The sequence below is a fragment of the Protopterus annectens genome, chromosome 14.part0, assembly GCF_019279795.1.
Source record: "Protopterus annectens isolate FY-2018-M chromosome 14.part0, PAN1.0, whole genome shotgun sequence".
In the NCBI taxonomy this organism is placed as follows: Eukaryota; Metazoa; Chordata; order Ceratodontiformes; family Protopteridae; genus Protopterus; species Protopterus annectens.
In genome coordinates this window covers 833387892-833401889 of record NC_056748.1, presented here as the reverse complement: position 1 = coordinate 833401889, position 13998 = coordinate 833387892, and the positions used below count along the sequence as shown (strand labels likewise).

The 13998-nt window shown below is 44.9% G+C and overlaps 1 protein-coding gene across 1 annotated transcript in view; it reads left to right on the top strand.

Annotated features, from left to right (window-relative positions):
• The window catches only part of BMPR1A (bone morphogenetic protein receptor type 1A), a 1674184-nt gene that overhangs the window by 1302398 nt on the left and 357788 nt on the right, over positions 1 to 13998 (top strand). The window lies entirely within an intron of this gene.

Below are 13998 nucleotides of genomic sequence, written 5' to 3'. Positions count from 1 at the left end.
TCTCCATTTGAGCCTGCATAGCAAGCAGATTTAAGGTTCATTATATGGAAAACTGTTCTTTTCATTGCTCTGGCATCTGAAAGAAGAGTTTTTGAGTTGCAAGCTGTCATTTTGGGTGAACCCCATCTGCCATTTCATAGGGAGAGGGTGTCATTAAGAACAAATCTCTCATTCGTACCAAAGGTGGTTTTGTAGTTTACTTTGAACAAAGCCATCAGTCTCTCAGTGTTCTATTCAGACATCCAGAACCAAGGAAAAAGGATTCTACATTCTCTGGGTGTACATAGGCATCTCAAGGTACTATCTTGACCGAGAACCAGTTTATAGTGCAACCCGTGAAAGATGGAAGTATTTAAGAAACACAGAGATAAACCTCTCATGAATCAGTTTTCAGTAAGCATTATACTTCCACATCAGTCACAATGCACCACTAGGCCCTTAACTTATCCTGAGGCTGTGTAGAAAAAAATTGTCAAAGCTGACTAGAATTTACTGTAACACCACATTCAACAGACTGGATAAGAACTGGGTGACTTTAAACTCTTTGCCTGTTGTTTGGGTCCATGATGTCACAAGCCCTTAAACCAGACAAATTTGACACTGACCTTGTTGTTGCCACATAGGTATGAATGACCCGAGGTACTGCCACCCAAAGGAACATGGTGGACCTTGCTGTATATGTGTTTGAGGCAAGAACAAATACTAGTCTTGAGTGGCGTCTTGATTTCACCCTGAATGATGCCTAGATACTAAGACAAGTTAATTACAGAAGTAATTGGTGGTGTCATTCTGAGGGGATACAGTATCTGTCAGCCTATGATGAGATTGTAAAAAAACGTGTTTTGCTAGGGATAATTTTATCTCCTATACCGGGGCATCAGCATACTACTAAAAACCTTTGTAGCTCCATAGTGCTTCTTTTTAGGCAGCCCACCATTGTATATAATAAACTCTGACTCCAAGTTAGACATCATGGTGGCTTTACTCAGTACTTGGAGTCCGAATAAAAAGCTGCCTGAACTTGAAACCTTCCTGCATCTCAAACACATTTTGTGTTTATGTAGTTACTGAGACGTGGTTTCAGTGCCTTGACAGCACTCCGTCTACACCAGAGTTCAGCATCTATTGCGCCTTCAGGCCCTTATGTAACTACAGGTGGAGTATCTGTATTTGTCAGAAATATTATCACCTCATGTCAGATTTCTCACGACTGTAACTTCGGATCTCGGAGATTCATATTACCATTAAGAAGGCCAACTTTCATTTCACTGATGGCTACAGATCCCCATTGATGTCCCCCAAATTTCATGCAGATTACCTTAACATAATTAAGAGGTTAAATATCAGACCAAACACCTTCTTAGGATTTCCGATTTCAGTTACCCAAGCATTAATTGGAATTTGTACATTTCTAAAAGTGGATACGCTCAATGTTTCATTTATATGTCAGCTCAGAGTTCTGTGTTGAGTGGTTGTCACTGAAAAATTTACTTAAAAAAGTTTTTTTTTTTTTTTTACTGAACCTGCTCTGGGAAAGCTGTATTACAATCATTTTATTGAGAATGTTAGTATATTTGTGATGGGAAAAGTATAGCCAGGGGCTTGAACTTGAGGTTTTTGAGAGTTGTCACTTGTCTTAAAGGCTTGTTGTCATAGGCCTTCCAAGGTCATCTGGGGAATCTCCACCAGTTTCCAGTGTCCAGACAGGACCAGACCAAGTAGGTAAGTTGCATACTTACCAGAACGTTGGATTTGTTTGTTCCAATGTCAAGACACAGACCTATCTGCCCACATAATCCCTCCTCCAAACAGTCCCTTCTGAAGCGGTCTGTAGGAGCCCCGGAGGCCTAGTTTTTCATCAGTCTCCATTTCACTTGCTGTTTTAGTTATTTCTTTAGGATACATATTGGCTAATCATCTTACTCTAAGTGGAGTCATTCTCTGAGGAGCAGATAATTATAAGATTGGGGAGGGGCTCGAGCTTTGAAAGGAGATGCCATTTCCAACTAGTCCACTGGTTTCTAGTGTCCAGAGACCAGATAAATGCAACATTCTGCTAAGTATATGACTTGTTTGTATTGTAGTGTATTCAGTGTGAATGTATGTTTGTCTTGAAGCAAGGGGGAAATGTATTGCACAGAGGGTGTTTTTCCAGTGTGTGTCTGACTGGCTGGAGGCAAAAAAAAAGATAGCTTGTGAAGATATTGTCTTTACTGAGGGATTCTTATTTTATGATTAATGTGTTGCGCTGTTGAAGATGCTCTTCACTGAGGGATACAGATTTCATATTTGATGTGTTGAGTTCATGAAAGTGCTGTTTTCATAGAAGGATCTCAGTTTCATGATTGATGTTTTGCCCTTTCTGAATCAGCTGGACGTTTGTGTCAAGCAAAGCACTTGTCTGGATAGCCACACCTGCATTATCATTTGACAGCTGCATTGCTGTTCATGAAAAACTGTATTTGGAGTTTCACAGGTACCAGATTTTGCATTGGCTGAATCCCCATGATGTTCATTGTGTTTCACTGTTGCAGTCATTACTCTTTGGTTATACTGCTGGCAGGCTATCCTCAGTTGGCCAGAATTCCAAAGTCTAGGTCCGGTGTCGGTTGCTGTCGCCTCTTCCCTGACGTCAGTGCGCCAGGGGTATAAAAGATGCAGCCAACGCCATTTTCTTCAGTCTTTCTTGCCGCGCGGTGCCCGAAGCAAAAGCAGTTCGCAAGTGCCGGTCGGCCGACTCCTGAGATTTTCAAATCCGAATTTCAGAACCGAAGTCTTCATTAAAGCTAAGTACCCCGTTGGGGAAACTTTTTTCTTGCTCCAGACCGATGTCAGAAAAAGTTAACAATTGTATTTCTTGTGGGAAGCAAATACCTCATAAGGATTTTCACTCTTACTGTATTCCTTGCCTAGGCCCTGATCACAACGTTGCTAGCTGTCGCTTTTGTGCTAGATTTAACCAACGCACTATCAAGCGCCGGTTCGATTTTGCATTTCATTACTTTGGCCGAAGATTTAATTATATAATGCTGTCGGACCAGCCGACAAACGGAGTCTACAAAAAACGCAAGGAAAAGGACAAAGATAGGCATACGAGGTCCAAAACCGACGATGCAGCCTCTACTAGGCCAGCCGCCAGTTCGTCGGTTCTCAGTGAGGTGCTTTCGCAGCCCCTGGCACCCTCTACCTCAGAGCCACAGGCCGCTACTGACTCCCACGTGGAGCCGACTGGGCCTCTGAATACTCAAGGTATTGGACACTCGGAAATCATTCCCTCAGATGGGTCCGGAGCCGCTGAGCAGGCATCTGCTTCTGAGGGTGTCTTCAGACCTACACAACTATATGTTAATCCATCTTCAGCTTCAAAGACAAAGACTAAAGCAGCTCTAAAGACAAAGAAACAAGTACAGCATTCTCCTACTCGACTTCTGTGCCTAAAAAACAGATGCTCAGAATGGCCGGAGACCTAATTACTTTGATCAGGGGCTCCCACCCCCCCCTCCTGATAAGAGGCCTAGGCAAGAGACAGAGTATGATTCTTCTGATCAGGATGTCCTTCAAGAATGCAACTTCAGTCATAACATATGGGTTGTCCTGCCTCAGGCAGCCCTCAGTCGGCTGGATTCCAAAGTCTGGGTCCGACGTCGGCCGGAGTCGCCTCCTCTCCGACGTCACAACGGCTGGAGTATAAAGGCATCGGCCGACGCCATCTTCTTCAGTCTTTCTTGCCGCGCGGTGCCCGAAGCAGAAGCAGTTCGCAAGTGCCGGTCGGTCAGCTCCTGTGTTTCAGTTACTGAAGTCATCTAAAAGCTAAGTACCCTGTTGGGGAAATTTTTTTCCTGCTTCAGCCGATCTCAGAACAAATTGAGAAAGTTAATAATTGTTTGTCTTGTGGTAAACAAATACCTCATAAGGACTTCCATTCTTACTGCCTCCCTTGCCTGGGCCCAGACCACGATGTCTCGGCCTGTGCTGCCTGTGCTTGCTTTAATAAGCGCACTCTCAGGCACCGGGCAGAATTTGCCGAAGACTTTTTTGGCGAATCCTTCACTTATATCATGCCGTCGGATCAACCGGCAACACAAATTTCCAAAAAGCGTAAGGACCGGGACCGACATCCGCGGCCCGCGGCCTCTTCTGATATTTCTCCTAAGCCCTCTGCGAGTGCTTCGGTCCCTACGGAAGCGGTAATTCAACCGCTCCAGGCCGACACAGCGGTAACACGTCCTTCGGTCCCGGAGACCACACCGGTGCCGGTTATTGATTTTCCTCCAGAAACCGAAGTTCTGGATCTACCCGACACCATACCCGTGGACAAGGTTACTCCTGCACGTGAGGCAGCTAGGCATCCTGTATCCGTGTCCATCAAGGCCTTTGCACGTGCCAAGGCCGCCAGCCAGGCCAAGGCCCATCCTAAACCTACTGCCCAGGCCCCTTCTTCTGATAAGCAGATCATGTCTCTTGCTGCAGACCTCATCTCTCTTATCAGGGGGTCTCAGCCTCACCCTGACAGAGGTTCTCAGCCGCCTGCAGAGAAAAGGCCTAGAACTGAGCAGGCTGACAACCTCTCTTCAGATGAAGCCTCTGGGGATTCTGAGCATTCAGATACACAAGAAGAATCCTTCCAGACCTATGAGGACTCTAATGCTGAGGAGTCAATTCCCTCTGCCTCTCCTCCAGAGGATTTTTCATTCGGTGAAGTCCTCCACTCTATGAGAGAGCATTTTAAGTGGCAGGGTCAGGAATTTTCTGATTCTAGGAAAAGGCTACGTACCTTCCTCAAGTTACCCCAGCACAGGCCTTTAGCTATCCCTCCAGTTATGGATGTCCTGTATGATGTCTTCTCCGACTCCAGTGCTAACCCTGATTCTCTCCCTCCTGCTCCTGTCAAGCCAGACAGATATTACAGGGTCCCTGACACTCACAAGCATCTTTTTAAGGCCCACTTTGTGGATCTTGAAACTATTTCACAGGGCCCCAAAGGAGTGGCTACTTCTTCAGCCAAGAATCCACTGCCAGCGGATAGGGAAGCAAGGTCCCTGGAGAGATGGGGTAAAAAAGTTTATACCTCTACCACCCTTGCCATGAGGTCACTTAACTGCCTTTTTCATATGTTTCAGTACCAGGATTATTTACTGGATAATTTACAGAAAAAGCTAGCCTCTCCTGAGTCTATTGATAGAAAGGCATTGCAGGATCTGGTCCATAACACTCAGCAGGTTAGCAATCATTTTCTACAGTGTGGTTATGATGCATTGGAGGCTTCATGTAGGGCAGCTATGACAGGGGCTGTTATCTGTAGACATGCTTGGTTAAAAGAACAGCCACTGCCAGACCATGTTAAAGTAAAGTTACTTGATGCACCTCTGGAAAAACAAAAGCTTTTTGGTGCTAATGCACAAGATGTGTTGAAGTCCATTGAGGAAAAGGCAAAATCAGTTCAGACAGTCAAAGATTTCCTCCAGGTTCAGCCACCCAGATTCAGCAGGAATTGGCCTTCAAAGAATTGGTCCTTTCCAGACACTGACAGGTTTCAAAGGGGAAAAAACAGGCGTGCTCGAGGTAGAGGGCAAAACCGAGGCTCCTACAGGGGCCGCCAATGGCAACCACCAAATCAAAGAAGTGGCACAGCCAGTCCAGCTGCACCACAAGGACAGTCACAATGACTTTACTTTCATGCCGCCTACCAAAGCTCAAAGAGAAGCACCTTTAGGTGGAAAATTATCCTTATTCTCAAACAACTGGCATATCTTAACCAAGGACAACTGGGTTCTGGATTTAATAGACAAAGGATACAGATTCCACTTCCATACTTTACCAATAAGACAAGGCATGCCAAACCTGCCACATCATCAAAGGGCAGAGGCACTCATTCAAGTTTCAAAGCTGCTAAGCATAAAAGCAATAGAAAAGGTCCCTCCTCAGGAACAAGGCCAGGGATTTTACTCAAGACTGTTCCTTGTTCCAAGAAAAAAAAACAAATGGAGGCCTATACTGGACTTGTCTACTCTAAATACTTTTCTCATTGTGCCAAAATTCAAAATGCTGACGTTACAGCAGCTCCTTTACATGCTGGGCAAGGGGTCTTGGCTGGTCACTCTGGACCTCAAGGAGGCATACGTGCATGTCCCAGACACAGTTGCAGAAGATACCTCAGATTTCTTGCAGGGACAGAGCATTATCAATTCTCAGCATTGCCGTTTGGCTTATCTACTGCGCCCAGAGTGTTCACGAAATGCCTGGCATCAGTAATGGCACACTGCAGACTCCAGGGGATTCAAATATACCCCTACCTGGACGACTGCCTGATACAAGCAGACAACAAACAAACCTTGATCACAAACTTGGACTATGTCATTCAATTACTACAGGCCTTGGGATACACAGTCAGCCTTCAAAAATCAAGACTACTGCCATCCCAACAGATTATTTTCCTGGGAGCCAAACTGGACACAAACACACAAATGGCCTTCCTCACAGAAGAAAAACAAGAGCAGTTACCAGACTACTTCAAAGGCCTAGCAAAGCTCTCCCAGCTGACTGCAAGGAAAATCCTGCAGGCCCTGGGGTTCATGGCATCCTGCATTCTTCTGATACCTTTGGCAAGACTTAATATGAGAAAGCTGCAATGGTACTTAAAAAGCTTATGGTCACAACATAGCCAAAGCCTAGAGGGCGTAATCCCACTTATTCCATGTCTGCAAAGAGAATTCTTGTGGTGGGCTCAAGCAAGTCAGTTAAACCAAGGAATGTCTTTCAACATACCTCAAGCAGGTCAAATCATTACAACAGACGCCTCAGATCATGGATGGGGGGCGCACATGGAGGACAGATGCATCCAAGGGCAATGGAACCCAAGGGAAAGGCATCTGCACATAAATCAAAAAGAGATGTTGGCAGTGATACGTGCAATTGAGACTTTCGAAAAATCACTTCAACAAGGACACTTGCTAATAAGGACAGACAACACCACGGTTATGTGGTATATAAACAAGCAGGGAGGCACTCATTCTTATCCCCTCTGCAGATTAGCAATGATTCTTTGGGAAAAGTCCCTGAGCCTGAAGATCCACTTACAATTCCAGTTTGTGCCAGGCTAGGACAATGTTCTGGTGGACAAGCTGAGCAGAAATTTCTGGGATCCACACGAATGGATGCTGCATCCTCACATTTTCTCACAAATAACAAGGGCATGGGGAAGACCGGACATAGATCTCTTTGCTTCTCACCTGAACCATCACCTGGAAAAGTTTTGTACAAGAACTCACCATCCTCTAGCCTGGAAAACGGATGCTCTCTCCTTCAGCTGGAATTCCCTAACAATTTATGCATTCCCTCCTCTACCACTGCTGACCAAGGTGATACTGAAGATCAAAGCAGAACAACCAACAGGCATTTTGATAGCTCCAGACTGGCCAAGGCAGCACTGGTACCCATTGCTGTTGAGCATAACTCGGACCAAGCCGTGGCCTCTGCCTCTATGGCCTCTGCTTCTAACCCAGCACAATTACAGGACTGTTCATCAAAACCTGCAAACATTGCATCTGACAGCCTGGAGGTTACCATAACTTCTTCCGATATCTCTCTTTCCAAAGAAGTTCAAGAGATTCTATTGGAAGCACGCAGACCTTCCACCAGAAAGACCTATTCAGCCAAGTGGAAGAGATTCATCATCTGGAATGCCAACAAGGGTCAGGATGCAACAGTTTTGAGCATACCTCAGATATTAGAATACTTGGCAGAATTGTTTCATACTGGTCTCTCATATTCTTCCATGAAGATCCACGCTTCACAATCTCAGCAAAATACAATTGTGATCCACCTGTGTTCTCACATCCCTTGCTAAGACAGTTTCTAAGAGGGATAAAGAATATCAAACCTCCCAGAAAACCACCAGTACCTGCATGGGACCTCAATTTCGTCTTGGAAAAATTAACTCTTCCCCCCTTTGAACCAGCAGCATCTGCAGAAATGCAGTTTCTCTCCTGGAAAACGGTTTTCCTATTAGCAGTAACATCAGCAAGAAGAGTCTCGGAGATACAGGCACTCATGGCAGTACCTCCCTTTCTCATTTTTCATCAGGACAGAGTCTCCCTAAGGACCAATCCTTCTTTCATGCCAAAAGTAATTTCCAGGGTTTCTCTAAATCAAGCCATTCACCTGCCAACATTCTTCCCCAATCCTCAAAACAAGGGGGAAAAGCTGCTGCATACTTTGGACATACACAGACAACTATGCTACTATTTGGACAGAACAAAGACCACCAGAAAGTCTGACCAACTGTTCGTAGCCTATGCTGCTGGAGTTCAAGGAAAAGCAATCTCCAAACAAACAATTTCAAAATGGATTGGACACTGCATCAGATTCTGCTATTCCTTTCATGGAAAAGGTGTGCCAGCCAATATTAGGCCACACTCCACCAGAGCTATTGCCACATCCACAGCTTTCCTAAGAGGAGTGGCTACAAAGGACATTCTAGAGGGTGCTACATGGAGCTCCATGCATACATTTACCAAGCACTACAACCTGCCTTTATACTCCAGATCCCGAGCAGGCTTTGCTTCGGCAGTCCTGCAGGGCATTATAGCTACACCATCCCTTTATTAGTTCCAACCACCCCCAGCTTGGCTATGGTATTCAACCCATATGTTATGACTGCAGTTGCATTCTTGAAGGACATAGTAGTTTTGTACCTACCATAAATGTAGATGTCCGATAGATATGCAACTGCAGTCGGATTTTCCCTCCCTTCTACCCCTCTGCAACTTCCTTTTAGGGTCCACTACCCCTATTCCTATTAGCTGGGGGTACCTTTTATGGTGTATCTGTTTATTACTGTTGTGCATGTCTGGAATTGTTTATCCATTCACCAAATTTAGCCTTCCTTGGAGGGCACCTGGCATCTGGGGCAAGAAACACAGAAGAAGATGGCGTCGGCCGATGCCTTTATACTCCAGCCGTTGATGTCGGAGAGGAGGTGTCTCCAGCCGATGCCAGACCCAGACTTTGGAATCCAGCCGACCGAGGGCTGCCTGAGGCAGGACAACCCATATGTTATGACTGCAGTTGCATATCTATCGGACATCTACATTTATGATAGGTACAAAACTGTACTTTTCTATTTCCTCTGATTCCTCTTCTGAACAGGATTACTCCATGCTTCCCTATGAGGATTCTGATGTTGAAGAATCCATTCCTTCAGCCTCTCCTCCTGAGGATTATTCTTTTGGGGAAACCCTGCATACTATGAGTGAGCATTTCCACTGGGAGAGCCAAGATTTTTCTGAATCTAAGAAAAGGCTCAGAGACTTTCTGCTTCTTCCTCAGCACAAGACCCCTTGCTATTCCACCTGTTCTAGACATTGTAGATGACGTATTTTCAGAATCCGGCCTGTCCCCTGACTCTTTACCCCCTGCACCTGCTAAGCCAGACAGATACTACAGGGTTCCAGATTCTCATAAATTCCTATATAAAAACCCTGCTGCTGACCCAGAAACTATATCTCAGGGTCCCAAGGGGGTTAAGGCTTCCACTGCAAAAATACCCTGTCCCCTCTGATAGGGATTCTAGGGCTCTAGACAGATGGGGAAAAAAGTCTACAATTCTGCAACCCTGGCTGCAAGGGCTTTAAATTGTCAGTTTCATATGCTTAAATATCAGCAATATCTAATGTCACTGCTTAAACAGAAAATGTTGACAAATACTGAATGTTCAGAGAACAAGGAATTGCAGGTTTTATTGCATGCAACTGAAGTGGGAAAGCATACTTTGCAATGTGGTTATGATTCACTGGAGGCCTCTTGCAGGGCCGCTGTTACAGGTTCTGTTATTAGAAGACATGCTTGGTTAAAGGAACAGAATCTGCCTGATCATGCTAAATCAAAATTATTAGATGCACCATTACAGCATGATACATTGTTTGGTACTAAAGCAGAAGAGGTGCTGAAAACAAATGGAGGATAAAGCAAAATCCATGCAGACAGTCAAGGATTTCTTACAGGTGCAGCCACCCAGGTTTAGCAGGAACTGGCCATCTAAAAAATGGTCCTTTCCAGTGTCGGACAGACCACAAAGAGGCAGATACAGGCATCCCAGAGGCAGATCTCAGCCCCAAGGCTCATACCAGCCTAAACAATGGGGTGCTCCTACCTCCAAAAGCGGAGAAGACAAATCACAACCTTACAGGAAACAGTCTCAATGACTTTCCTCTACCAGTTCCAAGCAGTTTTCTTTTGACAGCCCCCTTAGGGGGAAAACTAGCACTTTTTTTATCAAATTGGCAAATGGTTACCCAAGACAAATGGGTCCTGAACGTGGTGTCCCAAGGCTACAGGTTCCATTTTCACACTCTACCAAGGTCAAAGGGCATGCCAGACCTGCCACACAATCAATGGTCAGAGGCACAAAAGCAAATTATAGCCCTCATGTACATGAGTGCCAATTCAGCAAGTACCACAACAAGAGTAGGGGCAAGGATTTTACTCCAGACTTTTCCTAGTACCCAGGAAGGACAAAACCTGGAGACCAATACTGGACCTGTCTGTACTAAATACGTTTCTGGAAGTTCCAAAATTCAAGATGTTGACTCTACAGCACTCTGCCCATGCTGGGCAAGAGGGCTTGGCTCGTAACTTTGAACCTAAGAGGCATACCTGCGTGTCCCAATCAGACAATCTTGCAGAAGATACCTCAGATTCATAGCTGGCTCAATGCACTACCAATTCTCTGCACTGCCCTTTAGCTTATCTACTGCGCCCAGGGTCTTCTCAAAATGCCTGGCACCAGTAATTGCGTTTTACAGACAAAGAGGAATTCAAATATATCCCTACTTGGGTGACTGCCTAATTCAAACAGAGAACAAAGACACTCTTCTAAAGCATCTGGCGTTTGTAAAAAGATTACTAATTGGCCTAGGGTACACAGTAAACGAAAAGAAATCAAAACTAGTGCACTCTCAAGAGATAATATTCCTGGGTGCAAGCTTAAATACAACTGCCCAGTTGGCTTATCCCACGCCAGACAAGCAAAAGCAACTGACTACTTACTTCAAGAAATTGGCAACAAAAACCCACTTATCTGCAAGGAAAATCCTGCAGGCCTTGGGTTTCATGGTATCCTGCATTCTACTAATTCCATATGCCAGACTGCTTATGAGGAAACTACAATGGTATCTGAAAAGTGTTTGGACTCAGCATTGCCACAGCCTGGAGACAGTAATTGCACTCATTCCCTGCCTACAACAGGAGTTTCGATGGTGGGCAGAAGCCTGTCACCACAACAAGGGTCTGCCATTCAGTTTACCCACAGCTAGACTGACACTGACAACGGATGCATCAGATTATGCCTGGGGGGCCCATATGGCAGGAAAATGTATTCAGGGCACATGGCCTGCAAATCAGATGCATCTTCATATCAATCAAAAAGAGATGCTAGCTGTTCAAAATGCCCCGACAGCTTTCAAGGACCTACTTCATCCAGAACAGTTACTGATAAAGACAGACAACACTACGGTCATGTGGTACATGAGCAGGGAAGTACACATTCCTACCCCCTCTGCAGACAAGCAATGACTTTATGGGACACAGCATTGGCTTTTCAAGTTCACCTGCAAGCACAGTTCCTGCCAGGAAAAACAAATACTCTGGCAGACGAACTAAGCAGAAACCTCATGGATCCCCACAACTGGAAACTGGATCCACAAATCTTCAGCATGATAATAAGAAAATGGGGATGCCCAGATATAGATCTATTTGCCTTCCCTCACAACTGTCAATTGCAGAGATTTTACATAAGGATTTATCACAAGCAAGCATGGAAAGTGGACGCCCTATCATTCAGCTGTAAAAATCTAACAGCATATGCTTTTCCCCCACTGCCTCTCCTTCCCAGAGTACTCCTAAAGGTCAGACAAGAGAAGCCAAAAATGATACTGATTGCACCAGACTGGCCACGCCAGCTCTGGTACCCAATCCTAAAGAGCTTGTCTCAAGGTCCAGCATGGATATTGCCTCAAACTTCTCACTTGCTGACCCAACAAAACAATCAGGTCCTGCACAGCCAACTCAGAACCTTAAATCTGGCAGCATGGCAGATAATGTAGCCATTCAGAACACTCCTCTTTCAGAAGCTGCTATGGATGTTATCTTGGAGGCCAGGAGGCCCAGTACCAGAAAATCTTATGCAGAAAAATGGAAGAGATTCTGTGCTTGGAACCAGGAACCAAGGCATTGACACGTCTGTGCCAAATATACCTCAGATTTTACAATACCTAACTGAGATGCTGAACAAAGGCCTTTCTTTCTCATCAATCAAGATTCATACCTCTGCCATTTCAGCCCATTACAATATGGAACCTCCTATCTTTTCTCATCCTTTAATAAGGCAGTACCTCAGAGGGGCCAAAAACATTAGGCCTCCAAGGAGAGCACCAATTCTGGCCTGGGACCTCAATTATGTTTTGGAAAAATTCACACTGCCTCCTTTCGAGCCAGCATCAACAGCAGATAAAAAATTTTTATCCTGGAAAACAGCTCTACTCCTAGCAATAACCTCTGCAAGACGAGTCTCGGAGTTACAAGCAGTCATGGCTGTGGAACCTTTCATCATTTTTCATCCAGACAGGGTTTCTCTGAGGACAAACCCAACATTTATGCCCAAGGTGGTGTCCAGTGTGGCCCTCAACCAAACCATTCACTTGCCTACCTTTTATCCAAATCCACAGAACAAGGGTGAGAAAATTCTGCATTCTTTGGACATACACAGGCAGTTCCGCTTCTACTTGGGCAGAACGAAAGCTTTCAGAAAGACTGAGCAACTTTTAGTGTCATATGCTGCATGATCACAAGGAAAGGCTATCTCAAAACAGACTATTTCTAAATGGATATGCAATTGCATCCGTTTCTGCTATTTTCAACATGGCAAATCAGTGCCTAAGGGCATTAGGCCTCATTCCACCAGAGCAGCAGCTACTTCAGCAGCCTTCCTTAGAGGAGTGCCAACCAAAGATATCTTAGAGGCTGCAACTTGGAGTTCAGTGCACACCTTTACAAAGAACTACCACTTGCCTCTCTACTTAAGTCCAGAGCAGGCTTTGCCACTGCAGTTCTGCAGGGCCTCATAGCCTCTCCTAATCCTATTTAGCCCAGCCACCCATCCTCAGCTTTGGGATTCTACCCAAGAGTAATGACTGCAACAGTGAAACACGATGAACATAATACAGTTGTATACCTACCATAAATGTAGATGTTCAAGTGTATTCACTGTTGCAGTCCAGGTTACCCACCCACCATCCCCCTTCTCTTTGCTGGGACTAATCTGCACTTCTCTATCCTATACAACCTTTTTGGTGTATTTGCTTGTAGATGAAGGAAATGTTATTTTTGTGCATGCATTTCTTATTGGCATATTTTTTCAGCCTACCAATTTGGGGCACCTGACATCTGGGGCAAGAAAAACTGAAGAAAATGGCGTCTGCTACATCTTTTATATACCCCTGGCGCACTGACATCAGGGAAGAGGTGACAGCAACCGACGCCAGACCTAGACTTTGGAATTCTGGCCGACTGAGGGTAGCCTGCCAGCAGGATAACCCAAGAGTAATGACTGCAACAGTGAATACACTCGAACATCTACATTTATGGTAGGTACACAACTGTACTTTCTTCCGTAAGTTGTCTGCCAGTCCATTTAACTTTTCTTCTTTCTTCCTGGAAGCTTGTGACTTTACTTCCACAAAGTGCATGCAAGAAATACAGGAAGCTTTAATTATTTTTTGTCCTTTCCTCTTGGTAAAGAGTATGCAGCATTTGTAAAACACATGCACAATTGCTCAGCGGCAGAAGGTGAATCTAGGTGGAACTGTAGTGGGAGGTTGCATTTGGCAGGTTCTAATGATTGCATTACGAATTTTACAGTTTGTCTCACGATTCCTTCATTAAACAATATAGTTTTGACATCCACTTCAGAAGCATCAGTAGTTCTTCAGGGTGTTTTATCTT